The sequence below is a fragment of the Lemur catta genome, unplaced genomic scaffold (genome assembly GCF_020740605.2).
Source record: "Lemur catta isolate mLemCat1 unplaced genomic scaffold, mLemCat1.pri scaffold_62_ctg1, whole genome shotgun sequence".
In the NCBI taxonomy this organism is placed as follows: Eukaryota; Metazoa; Chordata; class Mammalia; order Primates; family Lemuridae; genus Lemur; species Lemur catta.
Window position 1 is genome coordinate 573,960 of NW_025423862.1, and position 19,710 is coordinate 593,669.

General features: G+C 39.5%; 1 long non-coding RNA gene across 5 annotated transcripts in view; it reads right to left on the reverse strand.

Moving 5' to 3' along the window:
* Nucleotides 1-611: 611 nt before the first annotated feature.
* LOC123629904 overlaps nt 612-19,710 on the reverse strand; it is a 32,896-nt gene continuing 13,797 nt past the window's right edge. For 4 of the 5 annotated variants that reach the window (XR_006732371.1, XR_006732373.1, XR_006732372.1 and 1 more), the window contains 2 exons: nt 9,288-9,331; nt 612-726 (listed from right to left, as the gene is read on the reverse strand). This is a non-coding gene — a long non-coding RNA (uncharacterized LOC123629904). Of the gene's footprint in view, nt 765-9,287; nt 9,332-19,710 lie in introns of all 5 variants that reach the window. The other variant, XR_006732374.1, reaches the window with a different exon arrangement.

Here is a 19,710-nt window from a genome sequence, read left to right on the forward strand (position 1 = left end):
AAGATTGCTTGAGCCCAGGAGTTTGAGGTTGTAGTGAGCTATGATTACGCCACTGCACTCCAGCCCGGGCAACAGAGAGAGACGTGTGTGTGTGTGTGTGTGTGTGTGTGTGTGTGTGTGTGTGTGTGTGTGTGTGTGTGTGTGTGTGTGTGTGTGTGTGTGTGTGTGTGTGTGTGTGTGTGTGTGTGTGTGTGTGTGTGTGTGTGTGTGTGTGTGTGTGTGTGTGTGTGTGTGTGTGTGTGTGTGTGTGTGTGTGTGTGTGTGTGTGTGTGTGTGTGTGTGTGTGTGTGTGTGTGTGTCCATTGCCCCCCCGCATATATATAAATAAATTTCACTTTAACCCAAGATCTCTAATATTCAAAGATCTAATACTAAAAAGTCATATGAATGTTAATAGATTTGCTTTTATCATCATAGTAACTTTTGTAGGCAGAATGCAATATACTGAAAATACACTAAATAAGTCTAAATTTATAGTAAAAACAATCTCAAATTCTACATTTCCTAAATATAACCTTGAAACTCCAATAGATGTTTTAAACTCAAAGAAATGTTGTTACCCCCCAAATTTGCCATTTGAAAAACAGTAAGAGATAAAAGGTCACTTGCCATTTTCTTGAGCAAATCTGGAGGCTTCTATGAACGTAACTTCGCGATCTGCATCCAGGTCCTTCTTGTTTCCACAGAGGATGATCACAATGTTCTGACTCGCTAGCGTTCTGGCATCTGTTAACCAATTAGTAAGCGCATTGTAGGTTTCTCGGCTGCGTAATATAAGATTGTGAAAATAATACATGCATTTTATAAAGCTAGCAACTCTTTCTAGTCATTCTCACTACTCACACTGCTTTTCAACGTTTTCAGGTAATGGCAACAACACCTTTAAGGTAACTCACATAACCTGAATGCACCAAGTACATGACACACTCCCAGGGTCTCTTTCATTTTGTTTCCAGAAAAATGAGACAATAAGCCAGAGAGTTTGTTGTTTTTTGTTTGCTCAAGCAAAAGGAAACAGAATTTCCTTCCTTTTTTTTATGAATATCTGTTGAGCTCTTAGTATGTGCCAGGCACAGTCCAGACATTGACTGGTGAGCAAGATGACAGCTGATGGCTGCCACCGAGTCAACCCTGCAACGTGCTGGCAGGGTTGTTTTGTAGGAATTTATCACACTGACGCTTTATAAGGACTCTGTGATGGACTGCTATTTCCCCCCCTTTTCCATGAGAAACCTGAGGCCCAGAGAGATTAATTAAGTTGCCTAAAGTCACACAGCAGCCAGTGGTAAAGCCAGGACCTTGCTGACTCCAGGACCCACTCTCAAACCTGCTGTTTCCAGCTCTCATGTGTCTAAGGACAAATTTCTGACCATGACACTTTGATACCCTGATTGATGACTTCACATCTGAGCCTCTCACCGGGCAAGCGCAGCGCGGGCTGGGCCGGGAGCTGCCTGCCTTCTCGCAGAGCACCCAGCTCTGAGGACACAGCCTGGAGCAGGGAAGCAGCCGGGTGATGTCTCCTCACTGAACTGGTTCCCTCCTGGAAGGAACCCCTGATGATACCGTTTAGACGACACCTTTCTAGGTCTGTGCTGGCAAACACTGAGGTCAGGGTTATCTGACGGGATTTCTTCAGGGCAGGAATGTTCTCTAACCTGCACTGTCCAACACAGAAGGCACCAGCCACACGTGGACCCTGAGCACTTGAAACGTGGCCAGTGCAACTGAGGAACTAAATTTTTTACTTTATTTAATTTCATTTAAATTGCCATAGGTAGCTAATAGCTACAATATAAATGTTTCACGTTAACTTAATTTAAACCTCCAATAACCTCACGAGGATGACATGATTATTATCACCTTCATCTACGGACCAGGGAACCAAGGTCCAGGCGGCTGAAGCACCTGTTACCAGCTGGTAACGGGACCAGGACTGGAACCCAGGCAATCTCCACCCAGAGTAACTCACTTCTAAGAACTCACCACACAGAAAGCTTCGTGAACCTTGAGGAAAGTGTCCAGGCATCATGTTAAGAAATGTAATGAAACATGAAAAATTGCTTTATCTACCTAAAACCTTGTAAACATGTTTCTCTACGTGGTAAAGTAGTGGTGGGGGCTCGTTCCAAGACCTCTCAGATCCAGATGGAAGTAAGGGGCTTCCTGGGTGACGGCCGCACCGCCTGCCCCGGGCACCTGGGTGACGGCTGCACCGCCTGCCCCGGGCACCTGGGTGACGGCCTCACCGCCTGCCCGACACCTGGGTGACAGCCTCACTGCCTGCCCGGGCACCCACAGCACACGGCACACACGGCACACAGGGCGCCTTGCCAGGGCCGGGCTGCAGACGCGGTGCTGGGCGGCCTCCTCTACCCTGGGAGCTGGCATCACCTGGTGATGTCGCAGACAAGGAGCACCCCGGCTGCGCCTCTGTAGTAATTTCTTGTCACGGACCTGGAAGAGTGACACTGGCTTTACTTCCAACCAGCTGAGACCCTCACTACTAAATACCATCTTCCCACAAAAACACCCACGTTTGCTTTGTGAACCACAACACAGGGCAGACGTTGTTCTAATATAGAAACGTTTGAAAGACACTGAACACACGTGTGGGGAGCTGTGCTGTCTGAAACCAGGTCACAGGAACGACAGGAGGTGGGGAGGCCGGCCTGGGACAGGAGGACGCTCTCTCAGGGCCAAAGCAGCCACGAGTGGACCTCGCCCTGAGACTCCTGAGGAGGGCGAGGCATCTGCAGGCAGAAGAGCCACCGCCAAGCCCAGGCGGGCTCCCCAGAGTCCCCTCCGCCTCTTCTAGGGAACAGGGATGTCCTCAGATGGGAACCGCCTCGTCTCCTGGCCAGGATCCACAGTCACCGCTGCCCATCACCAGACAGGAGACCGAGCCCCGGCCCCGTGCCCTGCGCACACTCGTGGAACTGTTCTCTCTCAGTAACACGCTTTCTCCCCGCATTACCCATCTCTCCCCCTTTGCTGTATCTTTTTCCTATCAGCAAAATAGAGGTGGCCCTGGCACCTACCATCCTAAAACACCAACCAAAAACATGCTGGCGGTCCTGTCGGCGACTCTCCCTCCGGCCGCCCGCAGTCCTCAGCCCTGCCTCCGCCGCCTTCTCTGCTGCGCCCGCCCTGGGTGGGTCTCTGACACTCTCCGCAGCAGCCTGCCGAGGTCCCCCAGCTCCGTGTGCCCAAAACTAGTGGGCACTCCTGTCCTCGTCCACCCCGCCTTTGCGGCTCGCCATCTCCGGGTCTCGCACCTGCCGGCCACCGCCACCCCAGCGCCGGACCCTCTCAATCTGCCCTGTGGGGACTGCAGCTCCACTGCGTGGGTCCTGGCCTCTCTTTCCTGGTGACATTCGACTCCAATTTTGTCTCCAGCTCAGACTGCTTCACTAAGACCCCACTGATGCCCCCACACGGCCATGAGACTGCCTGATAAACACGGCAGACTTCACATTTACAAGACAGAATTCCTTTTGGTCCCTCCCTCCAGGCCCATGCTGGCCTAGGAAGGGGCATCACTGCCCGCCCAGGCTCCACAGCAAATCACCCCCACGTTTATCCTCGACTCCTTTTTGTCCACCTCCACGTTCGATCTCCGGCCAAGTCCCATCCCTCACACCCCACACATCCTGCTCCAGGCACGCCTTCCCCTGTCACCTGCACCCTCCGCACCCAACCACCGCCAGGCCTCTGCCCCCACGCTGCGGTCGCCTGGCAGCTACCCCGCTGCCTCGCGGGCCTTAGTCCTTCTCCAGGGCAGCCCAAGTCCTCAAAGCCAGCCCTGTGCTCAGGCTGTCCCCCCGCCCACTGTGCCAGGCCACCGGAGACTTAACCTTCCTTGGTGAGTCACTTCACTTTTTCTGGTTAGCAAAGAACTTGCGTTCTGCTTAGCACAGTAACCGAAGTGTTTAGGAGAACACCAACTCCCTCTCCCTTTCACTCCACTGCCGAGCCCAGCCCTCACCCACGATCCTGACTCACCACCACCAAGCCCCACTGTGGCCCAGCTCGTTGTGTGGCCTGGAACATCCTGCTCCGTAGTCCTGGCTCCCTTGTTCGCTCCTCCTTTTCCAGATCAAACACTCCCTAACCTTGGCTACCTTCCCTCCCCACATTAAGCTCCAATAGTCTGTTTCTTTCCTGACATTTGGCCCAGCCCTGTCACTCTGGGACAGTGTCTGGCTCTGCTGCCCAGGCTAGAATGCAGTGGGTTCACTGCAACCTCAAATTCCTGGGTTCAAGTGATCCTTCTGCCTCAGCCTCCTAAGAAGCTGGGATTACAGGTGCATGCCATCACACCTGGCTAATATTTTTTTTATTTTTTGTAGGGGATGGGGGTGGGCTCTTGCTATGATGTTCAGGCTGTTCTTGAACTCCTGACCTCAAGCAATCCTCCTGCCTTGGCCTCCCAAAGTGCTGAGATTTCAGGCATAAGCCACTGAGCCCTGCCTGTTTCTTAAGAACTATATTCATCATCACTCAGAGGTGAACCCTATTCAACTTCTCATGATATTCAGATGGTTACAGGCAATTGAACTCAAAGAATAGTGCTGTTAGGATTATGTCAGCAGGATGAATGGATAAACAAAATGTGGTATATCCACACAACAGAGTATTATTCAGCCCTAAAAAGGAAAGAAATTCTGACACATGCTACAACATGGATGAACCCTGAAGACACTGTGCTAAGTGAAATAAGCCAGTCACAAAAGGACAAATACTTAAATGAGAGTCAAACTCACAGAGACACAAAGAAGAACTGTGGTTGCCAGGAGCAGGAGGAGGGAGAGTGGAAAACTGCTGCCTAATGGGGATGAGCAGCAGTTTGGAAGATGAAAAAGCTCTAGAGGTGGATGGTGGTGACATCTGTACAACAATGTGACTGTACTTAATGCCAATGAACTGTACACATAAAATGTATATTTTATGTTACCTATATTTTGCCATAATAAAAATAAACAAACAAATAAATAATGCATGCCAGGCTTAATCATTTACATTGAGTACTTTTACAACCCAAGAAATTGAAGGGAAAATGGTCAAGCTCGTCAGACTAACAAGAATATTGGAATTTCTTTTTTTTTTTTTTTTTGAGACAGAGTCTCGCTCTGTTGCCCAGCTAGAGTGAGTGCCGTGGTGTCAGCCTAGGTCACAGCAACCTCAAACTCCTGGGCTTAAGCGACCCTCCTGCCTCAGCCTCCTGAGTAGCTGGGACTACAGGCATGTGCCACCATGCCTGGCTAATTTTTTTCTATATATATATTTTTAGCTGTCCAGATAATTTCTTTCTATTTTTAGTATAGATGGGGTTCTAGCTCTTGCTCAGGCTGGTCTCGAACTCCTGACCTCAAGCGATCCTCCCGCCTCAGCCTCCCAGAGTGTTAGGATTACAGGCGTGAGGCACTGTGCCCAGCCCAAATATTGGAATTTCTGAGTTTTGTTCAAGACCCTCTTCTATTTAAGAAATAAAGCCCAATACATTGTATAAGTTGTAAAGAGAAGAAGAAAACCAGGTCAAGAAGCTGGCAACATGTAGGCAATAGCATGTCTTAAGAGAGAAAAAGAACAATGTATAACACAGTTTAAAGATTCAAATGTTTCTGTACATAGGTACACAGAAAAATGAATTTCACAAATCCGTGTAATCCTGGAACTTAAACTATTCATATAGCTAAGCATGGACTTTAAGAAATATTTGTTCCAGGCCAGGTGTGGTGGCTCATGCCTGTAATCCTAGCACTCTGGGAGGCTGAGGTGGGAGGATCACTTGAGCTCAAGAGTTGGAGACCAGCCTGAGCAAGAGTGAGACCCCATCTCTACTAAAAATAGAAAAAATAAGCCAAGTGTCCTGGTGTAAGCCTGTAGTCCCAGCTTCCTGGGAGGCTGAGGCAGGAGATTTCTTAAGCCCAGGAGTTTGAGGTTGCTGTGAGCTAGGCTGATGCTACAGCACTCTAGCCTGGGTGACAGAGCAAGACTCTGTCTCATAAAAAAAAAAATCATCATTTTCTGCTATGGTAATTTTGCTTAAATATACTCTATTATTATTACTATCCAGCTTGCATCATAGTCTCAACTAGCCAAAGGGTAATATATCTATTGAACTGTACCTTGCTGGACAAAAGATATATAATTACCATATTTACAAATATGTCATGGAGCTCAGGCGGTGATGCGGGCACTGGGCAGTGATGGTTGGCTGCTGCAAATACAGATGGAGCTTTGCTGGCTCTTCCTCCAGCCAATCACCTCCTGCTGTGTAGCCTGGTTAGTGACAGGCCACATTCCAGTACCAGTCCATGGCCCAGGGGATGGAGACTGCAGTTGTAGCTCAAATGTTACACATTATATGTTTGTATCAAAATATCACATGTATCCCATAAATATGTGCAACTGCTTATTATATATCCATAATAATTAAAAATAAAAACTAATAAGCAAACAAAAAGATAATTATTTAGAGTAAATATAAAATCTTTTGGTTTGAAAACCTTTTGGGATCAAATATTAATACATAAAAATGCTAGATAAAGTATATCATACTTTAAAAATGCATAGCTGAGCTTTTAGGAAATCTTCAGACGCTTAGAACAGAGAAGAAACTGAAAAAAGCAATGAGGGCCTTGGGTGGGGGGCTGCTAGACTGAGATTGGCTTTAGTGTCTGTTTGGGATGGGACAAGAGCTGGTGTCCACGTGACAGAGAGAGTACGGAACTGAATCTGAGTTTTCTTCAGGGTTAGGCCAGAAGTGAAAGGGTGAGATGAAAAACAAAAGCACACTCACTAGCTCAGGCAGGCAAGGAATCTTCCCTGACTCTGCCTGCTCTCTCAGCAGAATGGGATAAACATTCCCCTTTGAAAATTAATTATGGGCTGGTACCACAAGTAGGCTTGGGATTCAAATTTAAATAACCATGTGGACAATGAACCCCCAAGTTAGGAAATTAGCAAAAATAAAGGTGGCTCTAGAAAGGAGTATCACTGAGATGCCCAGAAGAAGCAAACGCAGATCACTCTGGAAGGACATATCCTCACCCAACACACACAATCCCCACTCGCACCGCTGCTTCAAAAATAAACGTAAGACCACAAAACACTCAAGGAAACAAGCCACCAGGAGTGAATCAGCCAGACTATACTTTAGTCCTTCAAGATTTCAATAAAAGAACAACTCGATAGGCTGGGTGTGCTGGTTCACACCTGTAATGCCAGCAATTTCAGAGGCTGAGGCAGGAGGGTCGCTTGAGGCCGGGAGTTTGAGACCAGCCTGGGCAACACAGCAAGACCTTGTTCTACAAAAAATAAAAAAAATTAGCTAGGCACAGTGGTGCACACTTGTAGACTCGCACCTGTAGACCCAGCTACTGGGGAGCCTGAGGCAGGAGGACTGCTCGAGACCAGAAGTTTGGGGATGCAGTGAGCTACGATAGTGGCACCACACTTCAGCTTGGGAGACAAAGACCTTGTCTCAAAACAAAGCAAAACACACAAAAAAGAACAACCTGATAAAGTATCTTCAATATGATCAATACCATAAAAAAGGAAGTGAATCCTAAAAAAAAAAGAATAGGATGTCTTGAAAGAATTAATAGATTTCTATTAATAGAATCTAGAATATCTACAAATAAAAATTACAGTAATTAAAATTACTCAATGGATATGTTAGAAAGCAAAGTGGGCAAGACTGAAGAGAGAAGTAGTGAATTAGAATAGAAACTGGAGGAAATTACCAGGCACCAGTATAGAGAGTTCAAGATAGAACATATGATAGAGAACTTAAGAGATGGGGAGGATTGAAGGAAAGGGTCTAAAAGGCATTTTGGAATTAAAAAAAGAAATAGGAGAATGGGGGTAGAGAGACAACATTAAAAGAATTAATGGGTGAAAATTTTATAGAATGAAAATTAAAGGATTGTTAGAATAAAAAATAACATTGAATCATGTGAATAAATAAGAATCCATACATAAATACGTAATTGTGAAACTGCAGACCAAAGACAAAGGCTGTAAAAGCAATTAAAAAAAAAAAAGGAAAAATTCCCCACAAAGAAACTCGGTGTCTAGACTCCAAAGGTCAGAAGCAATGGGGTCCTATATGCACAGGCTGGGGGATGGGGGGCATGAAAACAACCTAATGTACCATTTGATGTACAAAAACTACCCTTAAAGCCAAGGTGGACTTCTGCTTCCAGGACGATGGATAAGTAGTTTTCCCTGTTTCACTCATTAAGTACAACTAAAAACCCTAGATACTATATATGTGTGTGTGTTTATATATTATAGAGAGTTGAAGACAGAACATGTGAAAGAGAGCATAAGAGATGTGGCGGATTGCACATATACATAAAAAGATGACGCTGCATGGGAGAGAGAAAAAGGCAGACGGGCCAGGGACTTCACAGCCTGAGGGATGCTATGGTGGTGAGTTCCCTGGGTTTTCCTTTTGCCTCATATATCTCAGACTTGAAGGAGAACAAGCTGGTAACTGAGAAATGCCAATGGGTACAGATGAAAAAAGTCCCAACAAAAGCCTGCTCCCTCTAGAAGCTACAGGACCAGGAAAGGGGCAGCTGAACAAGAGAGAAAACTCTTACACAATAACCACTCTCCTCTACCCAAGCATCACAGCAAAAACTATGGCCCACACCAGTAAAGGCCAAATGGGGAGCCTAAACTTCCACCCTGGCAAGGCTAACAAGGCACACCAACACCCCCACAGAGGGGGTGTCAGAGAAGACCAAGTAGGGTGCTGGGGCTTTCTGCTGACTGGGTAGTGAGCTCTTCTGCCCCTGCTACTGTGTCAGGGGAGACCACGGGGAAGGGCACTAGAACATGTTCATCCCCACCCAGCAGTAACAAGAATCCCTCTCACCTGTCAGTGGAGGCCGAGTGAGGAATCTGGACTTCTACCCCCACCTGCTGGTGATGAGGTAGTACCCAAGAAAGGAAGCCAATTAAAAGAGCTAAAAAAGATCCAAGTCTTGTAATGTAATACAAAAATGTCCACGTTTCAGTTGAAAATCCCTTATTATACCAAGAACTAGGAAGATCTGAAAATGAAAGAAAAAAGATAATCAAGAGATTCCAACATCAAGTTGACAGAAATGTTAGAATTACCTGACAAAGATTTTTCCTCACAGTTGATCAAGAGAAAATAATTATAGCTACTTATGTGTAGTGTAGTAGCAGCTGCAGCAGCAGCAAGAGTAGGAGTAATTGTAATATTTCAATTTTAAATTTTTTACAAAAAATTATGTGGTTCCAACCTGGTCTCCAAAGTCCTCTGGGAATTTCCACAAAACCACAGGATCTGTAAATAATTGACACACATCCTTAAACAGAGGCAAAAGAACACATTTAAAGCAACAGTCCTGGTTAAATACTCTTAAAATTGTCAAAGCTACTTTAATTATAATTTTTAAATTTCTCTTGAGACATTTACAGTTGATGAGGTTCACTTCTTTTCCTTGATTGAGTTAAATATGTTGAACTTTTAAGGGTTTTAATGACCTTTGGAATACAACAAATGAAATTAGTAACTTAGGCCATCAAAAACCATTACTGTATTTCTTTTAGCAACTCACTTTTTTATTTACATGTCATAAAGATTCTGAACTTTGAATTTTCAATTTTAACTATGCTTACAAAAATATTGGTTTTAATTTGAAAAGAAAATTTTAAATGTGGTAAACATGTAATCACATACATTATAGCCCTCAGGGACTAGTCTAAAATATACAGCTTAAATTTCCATTTAAAATCCCCAATAAAAATTTACAAAAATTGTAATAATGTTTGCTTCATATTGGCTTTAAGAGTCCTAGACTTTGCAGTAATAGGTGAGTTGGCAGGCAGGTATAAGGCAGCTTATTTAAAATACAGTTGGTATTTGCAGGACAGTTCAGAGAAATTTTTCTAATATAGCTAGTAATTTGGTAATTTATATAAATCAATATTGCTTTATAAATATTCACATCAGCTTTTTGTTTTCTTTATTTCTCACAATACTTCTCTTCTGTTTAGCATAAGAAAGTGAAGTTTTAGTTGTAATAATCACTAATAAATATGTTGGTCATACACTTATTTTTTAATTTTGTCAAAAACTTCTGAATACTTTAAATGTCTCTTAAAAGGATAGTGTTTAATAATAGATTATTACTTCTGACAAAAACCTTTGAAAGCCCAAGATAAAATATGAACAACAAGTACAACCTATATGACAGGGTTCGAACTCCACTCCAAGGAAAAGGCCCTGGTGGACCAAAGATCCACACTCCAGGTACTCAACCAATGGAAATCTACAGTTTATTTCTACTACTCCATATTGCTTTTTAAGAAATATTATTTAAGGATGTATAATTTCAAAAGTTTTAATTCCAAACTTTAATAAATGTCTAGCAACATTTTTAGCATGAGCTACTTCCTCCTGTGTTTTTATTTAACAGAATATTTTTCAAATATTTTAACTTAAAAAAAAGCATGCTTTCTAGAATTAAACTTTTTACTTATTAAGGAGTAAAAAGTTCCCATATAAGTTAACATAAATAAATCATTTAAAACATCTTATATGAAAATAATGTATTACAAACTTATAAAGGTAATATTAAATGATTATGTCCTCATGTAAAACAAAATGTTTCCATTTCTAAAATAAATTTGAAATGCATTATTCATCACCATAAAATACTCAAACATTAATGTCCTGTGGATAACTATGTTCCCAGTTGGAAAAAATATACATATGTGGCAATTTTAGCAAAATGGTAGATGCTAAGATCTAAATCTCATAAGACAAAAGTATATGATGGAATCTCCATCAAATAGGAAACAAAAGTTACTACCTTGATAAATTACTACAATAACTAATAGCCACGTAAACAAATCATAATGCAGAAATGTTACATAATGTTCTCATAAACAATGGAATTAAGAGGTTTCACTGTGAATATTTCAAACAACCCTTCTAAACAACTCAACTTTGTAGTTCTCATTTGAGAAAATGTTTGTGACAAGTTTCTTACACGTTGCTGTGCAGCCCTTACCGTCTGCCTGTACTGTTTGCAGCATTTACCTAAGTGTGTTTTCCTGTCTCGCTTTTCCTCATCTCTTACTCCACCAGTTTTTTCTGTACATTCTGCTTTTCCACACAGGGAAAACAAGTAAATACATGAAAATAGCATCTACTGGTTTCATCACGAAGTGGAAAATATCCTTTTCTTCTCATTAAATGAATTTTATCCTTCAGCACTCAAAACTTTATTATAATCATGTGCATCCATATTTTGAGATGGATTAACTTGGTTCCTGCCTATGTGATTAGATTTAGAGCACATTTGATGCATCTTTGTGGCAACTTTTCAGAAGTACTGCAAAGGAAGAAACAAAAGAGCTCTGAAAAAAATAATCCGATTCTACAACTTTATGCACAAAGACCGAATTTTCTGTTCCCTGAGGATTACTTTCCAGATACTCAATCTGATCTGGCAATATTAGGTCAATTTTATGCTGATTTTATGAGTGAAAGGATGAGAACCGCTGGTGGGAATAATCGCTGCCAGTGATGACTGATACACACTGCGTTTCCTTCTTGCTAACGTCTACTAGTAATTCAAAAGAGACTCCATATCTTAATTTAAAAAAAAACTTTGCCGCCAACAATCTAGAAACCAAGTAACGATAAAAATATATAACTTCATTTTGACATAAATATTTCTTATTTTAATAAGAAATGTTACAGTGTAGTAAAAAAAATACAAATTTTTATTAAATTAGTAAATTTGGAAGGTGAATATTTAAAGTATGATTTGTGTGCCACCATCACAAAGATTCCAAATCCATTAAGGGTTTTTTAAAATGTAAAGTAAGATAAATTCAGCAGTATATTCTTTTCTTTCCCAATCAGATATTTCACATTTTCTGGCCCTTAATTAAAAACAAAAGTTAAAATTACTTAGAATACTAATGTGATTCTACTTCACTATAAAATTATGCAGGAAGAAGTTTGTAATTTTCATAAGTGAATAATATTTATTTAATTCTGTAGAATTCAATGATGAAATATACAATATCTTTAAAATCACACATTTGTAAAATTGCAAATCAGAGACTACTTTTGAAAAGGTAGAATGTATCCTATTAGTGTTTTGCATGATTATAGCTTTCTGTACTTGATTTACCTACATTGTAGAATCAGAACTTTAGTGTGAGGAAATTAAAGTCAAAACAATGAGGAGTTTGTCTTAGCCATACAGCTAGCTAATGTCAGAGCCTGGAGCTTTCTTAATTGAGATGTAAAGAATACTTACTTTAAATAATTTCCAATAATTCATACATTTTTGTGGCACATTTAACTTAAGTTCAATTTATTTCATTGAAAAAGCTATGCGGTACTAAAGAAACGGGAAAAGTCCCTGCCGGGCACTGACCTACGACACCCATGGAAGAAACCTAGTTGTTCAAAGCATTGTCTCAGGCACGGTTATCAGGTAGAAACTCTTCAACTCAACTTGAAAAGTCACTGGCTTAATAATGTCAAAAAACACGACTAATGAAGGAATGAGGTCTTCTAAACATAAATGAGCAGAAATCATTAAAGAAAATGTGTGATTTTTGTTCTTTCACCTGTAGGGATACAGTGGTGAACAAAGCAGAGTCCTTACCACTCATAGAAAAGAGAAGCATCAAAACATATAATACAGTAAAATTTTATGGTACTAGCTGCATAGGATGCTGCAGGAGCACATAATAAGGAAATCTAACCTAATTTAGAGAGCCACTACAGGACTTCAGAAGGAAAGGACAGGAAAATTGACACTCAGGTTAGATAAGAAAATGATGATTTGTGCCATACAGTGGGCAAGGGAAAATGCTACTGAGTGGAGAACCAATATGCGTGAAGTCTTGGAGGTTACAAGAAAACAGAACACATTTTAGAAACTGAAAAAAAATCTAATATATCTAGAATGTAGATTGGGAGGGAGACAACGTCAAGAGATGAAGCCGGATTGGCAAGGAAAGCCACTGAAGCAGACATGGCACAAACCAGGTGAGGAAGAACCACCAGAAAGGTATGGTGAATGCAGCTGGAGTGTGTGTTGTCACGAAGTCAAGGGAACAGAGTGCATCTAAAAGAAATCCTCAAAAATGCTGCAAACATTGAAAAGTGACAACTGAAGAACTGCAACTGTATTTAAAGACATACAGCCACAGTCAGATGGGCTTCAATTAAAAGGCAGGAAGAAGGATGCAGATTTAAGATTATGGAAAGAGTGTGAGGAAAGAGAGACTGTATGGAGGCAATTTATTTAAGAAAGGCTATAAAAGGCAGAAGAAAGTAAAGGTGGGTAGAAAGGTTAAGTGTGACAGATTTGTTGTGTTTTAATTTCAGACGGGCACAGACTTGCACATGTTTAAAGGCTGACAGGAAGTGATGAGCTAGCAGAGCACCAGAGAAAGAAAGAGCCTAAGATCCCTGAGAACACAGCCAGGGCTGGAATCCTGGTCAGGACGGTGAGACGAGCCTTAGACAGAAGCTGGAGGACGTGTGCCATTGTTACAGGAAAAACAGAAGAGAAAGCCATAAATCTAAGTAAATCTGTTGTGGTACAAAAATAAGAGTTTTGTGTAAAAGTTGCTCATTTTTTTTGTTTAGTAGGAAGCTCTCTGCCACCAAAACATGCAAATACATTTTAAAACAGCTATTTTCAGTTGAAGGTATACTACATATATATGAAGACTGTAGGATTGAGAAATAAGATGAAATAAATAAATGGAAGCATAAGTAGAATTATGAAATTAGGCAGCTTAACTTCTGGTCTTCTACCTATGAGTAACACAATGCTTTCCGTCTGTGATCAGACGCAGGTATTGAAAAATAGCGAATCAACTTCCTTCTCCACTTCTCTAAGTTGATTTTAAAAGAACAGTGTCTCATCTGCTTATCCAAGTATCCTATGTAACTATCATTTTCTACATGTGCTAGTATATGAAAAAGCCTGAAAAGCACGAAGTTTAATAACTACAGTTAAAATTATAATTTTTATTACATCTGCAAAGTAGTTTTCAAACCCACTAATCATTGTAATTTTATATTCAGCCTGATTGCAAAAAAGGATTTCAGGAAGTATCTCAATCATTTAGGGCCACAAATGACCTTGGCGAAACCAGAAAGCCAGAGAACCAACACCATGCCATTTTTCCTTGCATGTACCCCAGCAAAACACAGATTTACAGCATTGATGGAAAAATATCACTCATTCTGACAAAGCAGTAATAAAAAAAACACAATATTACAGACTGCACAACATTACAAACGTTAAGACTACAAGCAATAGTGAAAACAAAAACAAATTCATTGCTGAAAAATCTTAAATTCAGACTAAAAATAATCTTGATAAAACATAATCAGATGTGTGTACAAATTATTTTAAAGCTAACATGTAGATGAGAATATAGAATTTTAGTATCCTTTTAAAGGTCTAGTTCAGCAGTTCTCAAACTTTAGCGTGCAACAGAAATGTCTACACATCCACACTGTTGAGTCCTACTCACAGAACTTCTGAGGCTGGTCTGAGAAAACGCATTTCTAACATGTTCCCAGGTGATACTGACACTACTCGTCTAAGCACCAGACTTTGAGAGCTAATAGCACAGATCATGTATCTCTCACAACGATTACCATTATGTGTCACATGTTAAGGAATTTAATACTTCCTGATTGTAAATATTCTTTCTAATATGGCAATAAATAATTAAAAATTCTCTTTATTACATATTTTTTTATTTGACAATAGGTAGATCTTCACAGGGCCAAGAAGAAACATCACCCAGAGCAATTACAGCAGGAAATATTTTTAGAAAGAAAAACACTACCAAAATGTTTTTAAAACCCTTTCTGTGCTAGTAAGTCTACTAATAGGATAATTCTACTTCCATATCCCAAAGAAAAGAATTTTATTTCAAAATTGAGTGTTTTATGACACTGGACCTATATAATTGATGGAGAACTTTAGTTATGTGAACATAAAGATATACTGGCTATTCATTTCCTCTATGTACGCCACATACAGACACATTGACAGTCCATATCTAAACAAGACAGACATCTGTCTGTACCTTTCCATGTCAGATACGTGAGGAAATATTTTTTGCTGTGGTTTCTTAGAATGCTTTGCTTTGTAGAATTTAAGCAATTAAGTTCCAATTTGAACAACAGAAGGGTAAATGCACAGTAGGTGTATCTGTGAATGTAAAAAAATTTAAGGCTTTTGTTTATTTTGTATTTTCACAAAAAGTTTCATTATATATGGATAGAATCTTAGAATTTTCTGAATGAGAAAGGACCTTAAAGGTACTTTTTACCACTCGGACTTAGGAAAGTTATATTTCATCCTGCGGTTCTGGAGCTAGTAACTATCGAAGCCAAGACTGGAATCCAGGTATCCCGGCTTCTAGCAGGACATCCTCTCTGAAACACGCCGCTGCACGTACAGCACCACACAAGTAAACCCAGTTTGCTCTGGTTGGTTACCTTTGACTTTAATGGTCATTCACTGGACACTAGTTTAAAGTACATTCACACTTAATTATCTACAAGAAGATATTTTCAGCAAAACAAGTATTTAAATTTTTTTTTGTAAAACAATGGCCTAAATCTTACAGACTTCCTCTGAACAATACTTGGAAATCTGTATGTGAAGAAACCTTGTAAAGAATATTAATAGTATTCAAATTAATATCCTCTCAATCTGGAATTAAAATAATTCTTCATATAATCATGTTAAGTTTGACTTACATGCACAAAAACCTTATAGAAATGAAAACATTATTTCAAGATCTTTTACTTTATAACCAGTTGCAAAAATAGAGATCACACTTCTATTTGTTGCTTTATATGATGTACACATTTAAAAGCAAGCAAATTTGGAAATTTGTCCATTTGTTCACCATCCTAAAAATGTACATAAGCAGTGATAGAAATAAAATCTAATGTAATGATCCCATTGTGATTATCTTCATTCTAAAGAGTCATCTGGAAAATCAAACTGCTTCTACTACTGTAAAATAATTTTGGTGCTTCTGAAATGCAAACCATAGAAACAACTTAATGGATAATTCTAGTCGTTCTAAATATTTCTCCCCAGAATAACCTAAAATTAGCATCACAACTCAAAATAAGGAAGCTCTTTTTGCTCATAGATTAGCAAATTCTAACTAAGGTAATGAAAATGAAACTTCTAAGAATCTCATATAATCCATACCGTGTTAGATATATCATTTTACTACTTCCACTCCTTTTAAATAAGACCTATTATAATAAAATGAAAACTCTCATCAATCACCTGATAGAGTAATTCCAAACTTAACCAAACAGGGCTAATGGGTGAGAATTGAATTGAAAACACCTTGACAAAGAAAGCAATTTCTTTTCTTGGCACTCCTCTGAAGCTGTGGGTGATCATGGTAATCAAACCAACAGTAAGGGGCCATCTGTCCCAAGGGCACTTCATGAGAGTTAAAAAAAAAAATCAACAACAAAAAAGGGAAAGAAATGCTGTTCCACAGATGTTCAATTTTGATTAATCTATGACAAGGAACTTCCAACTGAGAATCAATGTTTTGACATTTTTCAGATATCAATCATAAAAAGCCAACACTAAGTTTTTATAAGAACACAGGGGAAAAAGAAGTTAATAGGTTGCCTGCAGAAAGACGATCTGTCATACAAAACCTGATACACCTTTTAGTCAGCTAAGATGTGCATCCTATCCTAAAGCAATAGCTTTTATTATGATTCCCTTAAAGAGGAAGGAAGACAAGAGGCCATGTTTTAATTTAGCATGAGACAGTGTTTTTTAATAATTCTTCCTACAAGTATGTGATTAAACAAAAAGACAACATGTATTTTTATTCACAATATCCCTTATATTTAACTCTTTGAACTAAAACATTTTAAAGAAACACAGCCTTAGCGTGAAACTTCAGAAATGTAAAATTAACTGACCCTCTCATAAAACAGTTTCATTTTATTCATAACATTTAATTTTCATATTACACCAAAAAATAATTCTGTGTAGAAATGCAAACTTAGTGAAGGCTTTTCCCATTTGACATAAAGATAGTTTGAAGTGCAACAGACTCCTGGCACTCCTAGATATAACACACAGTTTCAATAATTTGGAAATAAGCTAAAATTTATGAGTAGAATCATACCTACTATTAAAATGACTCAAAGTTTACTAAGATGAAAATATTTGTAAGCTACATTAAGAATTACTAAAAATATTTTAAAATGAAAATACAATAAAACAAAATATTAAAGAACCAAATTAAGCCATGTGTCACATTTCTTTCAGAATACATCCAAGTTAGGATCAAATTAAATGTAGAATATACTTAAGACTCAACAAATAAATTCACTAAGAAATTTACTGTAAATGCAATAACTACTTATCTTTTTATCTACAAAGCCTAGGAATTGATTTTGTAATCCCAGAGAGATCTCATATCAGGCACAGGACAGAGGCAAATATAAATATCCTTTGGAAGAAGAAATACTCAACTCAGGTCTTGCCAAACATAAATTTGCAATTCAAAATTACTATAGAAAATCTAAACACCTGTGATTATAACCCATCAGAAACAGAATTAAAATATTTTGTTTTGCTCCTGCCTCAAAGGCTTTTGATATTAAAGTTATCTGAAACAACATATATAATAAAAATATCTAAAACGTTTAAAAAAGAAAATAAGGATTCCAAGTATGAGCAAACAATAAGAGATTTTTAAAGACAGATTTTGAAAACTAGAACTTCAAAAATATAATTTTTGAAATTAAAAGCTCAATGGATAGAATAAATAGCAAATCTTATAAAATTGAGAAGAGAAATAGTGAAATAAATCAGACACAAAAGATAGTAAACAGAATGAGGCACAAGGATAAAAACAGTGAGAAACCTAAAGGAAGTTAAGAAAAATGGGGACCAAAATAACAACACAGATCTATTTAGAGTTCTAAAAAATCAGACCAAAGAGAATGGAGTGTGTGTAATGGGGGAGGGAAGAAAATAATATTAGAAGAAATAAAGACTGATTTTTCCAAAACTGGCAAACAACATAAGCTTCAGATTCAGAAAGCACAACAAGCCCAAGCTAGAGCTCAAGAAAGACATTTGAGGCCTGATAACGAAGTTGCAAAGCACAAAATGATGTCGATAACTTTAAAAGTATCCTACAGAGAAAAGAGATAACTAGAAAAATAGACACGTTATTACACTGATAGCAGACTTCTCAATAGCAGCAATGGAAGCCAGAAGACAGTGGAATAATATATTCAAAACCTTTAAGAAAGTATCCTTGTCATTTAAAACCGTGTAAACAGAAATGTAGGCAAAATAAAGATATTTTCAGAAAGACAAAAACTAAAACATGCACCAAGAACAGATTCTCACTAAAGGAGTGTCTAAAGATTGTAACAGCAGGAAAAAAGAATAATTCTCCCTAAGGAAAGTGTAAAATGCAAGAAATCATATATTTCATGTATGCAGACCAATATATACAACAATGTTTATTGAAGCACTGTTTGTAATTGACAAAGTTTTAGAAATAACTTTAAATGTCCATCAATATGAAAATGGTTATATTATTATTATTCTATGACATACTATACAGCCCTGAAAAAGATTACAGTCTTGAAAAAATTACATTTGCTCATATGAAAAAAAATGTACAAAATACAGTATTAAATGAAAAAAGGAGACTAGATGAAGCCAGAAAGATAAGAGGAAACAAGGAGAACATAAAGAACCTTAAGAGTCATAAAGAAGAACTTGCCTTGAACTCTGGGAAAGGAAGCCACAGAACAGTTTGAGCAGAGAGGTAACATGGTCTCACATATTTCAACAGGATCACTCTGGCTTCTGTGTTGAGCATAAACTGAAAAGTGACAAAATAATGAGCCCAGGTATGAGGCTACTGAATAATTCAAATAATATTTTAAATGAACATCCTGGGAAAAGAACTTTCACCTTATAGATACTAGGACTAGAATTCAGACATATATTGACAATCTGTGGTGAAATAGCAGGGAAGACAGCAAATAATATAAGATTTATAAGATGATCCACCCTCCTGAGACAGAATTCATCCCAAGAGCAATAGAGGCCTATGAGTCAGAGGGAAACTCTCCCAGTGGATTACAGCGGGTGTTTATGAACCTGATCTAACTCAGGGACCTTGTCAGCAAGCGGGCACTGTGGAAAGTGTTTCATAGAATGACTAATGAGCTTTAGGTCTGCAGAACTTCAACACAGACCATGAGAAGCTGCCTCCCTACTCCGCAGGGACTGGACTCACAGTGCGGGCTGTGAAGGATCAAGTGGCGCTGAAAGTACAAAGGACCGGCAACACCATCACGAATGGCAGCCCAGGTGACAAGAGCAGTAGCAGTGACACAGGGTGCACTTCAAACAGTGCTCGAAGGTGATGGCACGCGTCCCTGCCAGCACCAGCCAGCGTCACCAGCATCATCCTGGTGGAGCACCAAGCAAGGTCTGGAGAGACGACTGCGTCAGTCATACGGAGACGACTGCAGGGACAGGCATGAGGCACAGCAGCTGAGGGAGACAAGCGATTCCTCCACCTGTGAGACGCCCCTGGGGGACCACGGACATAGGAACCAAAGTGAACACC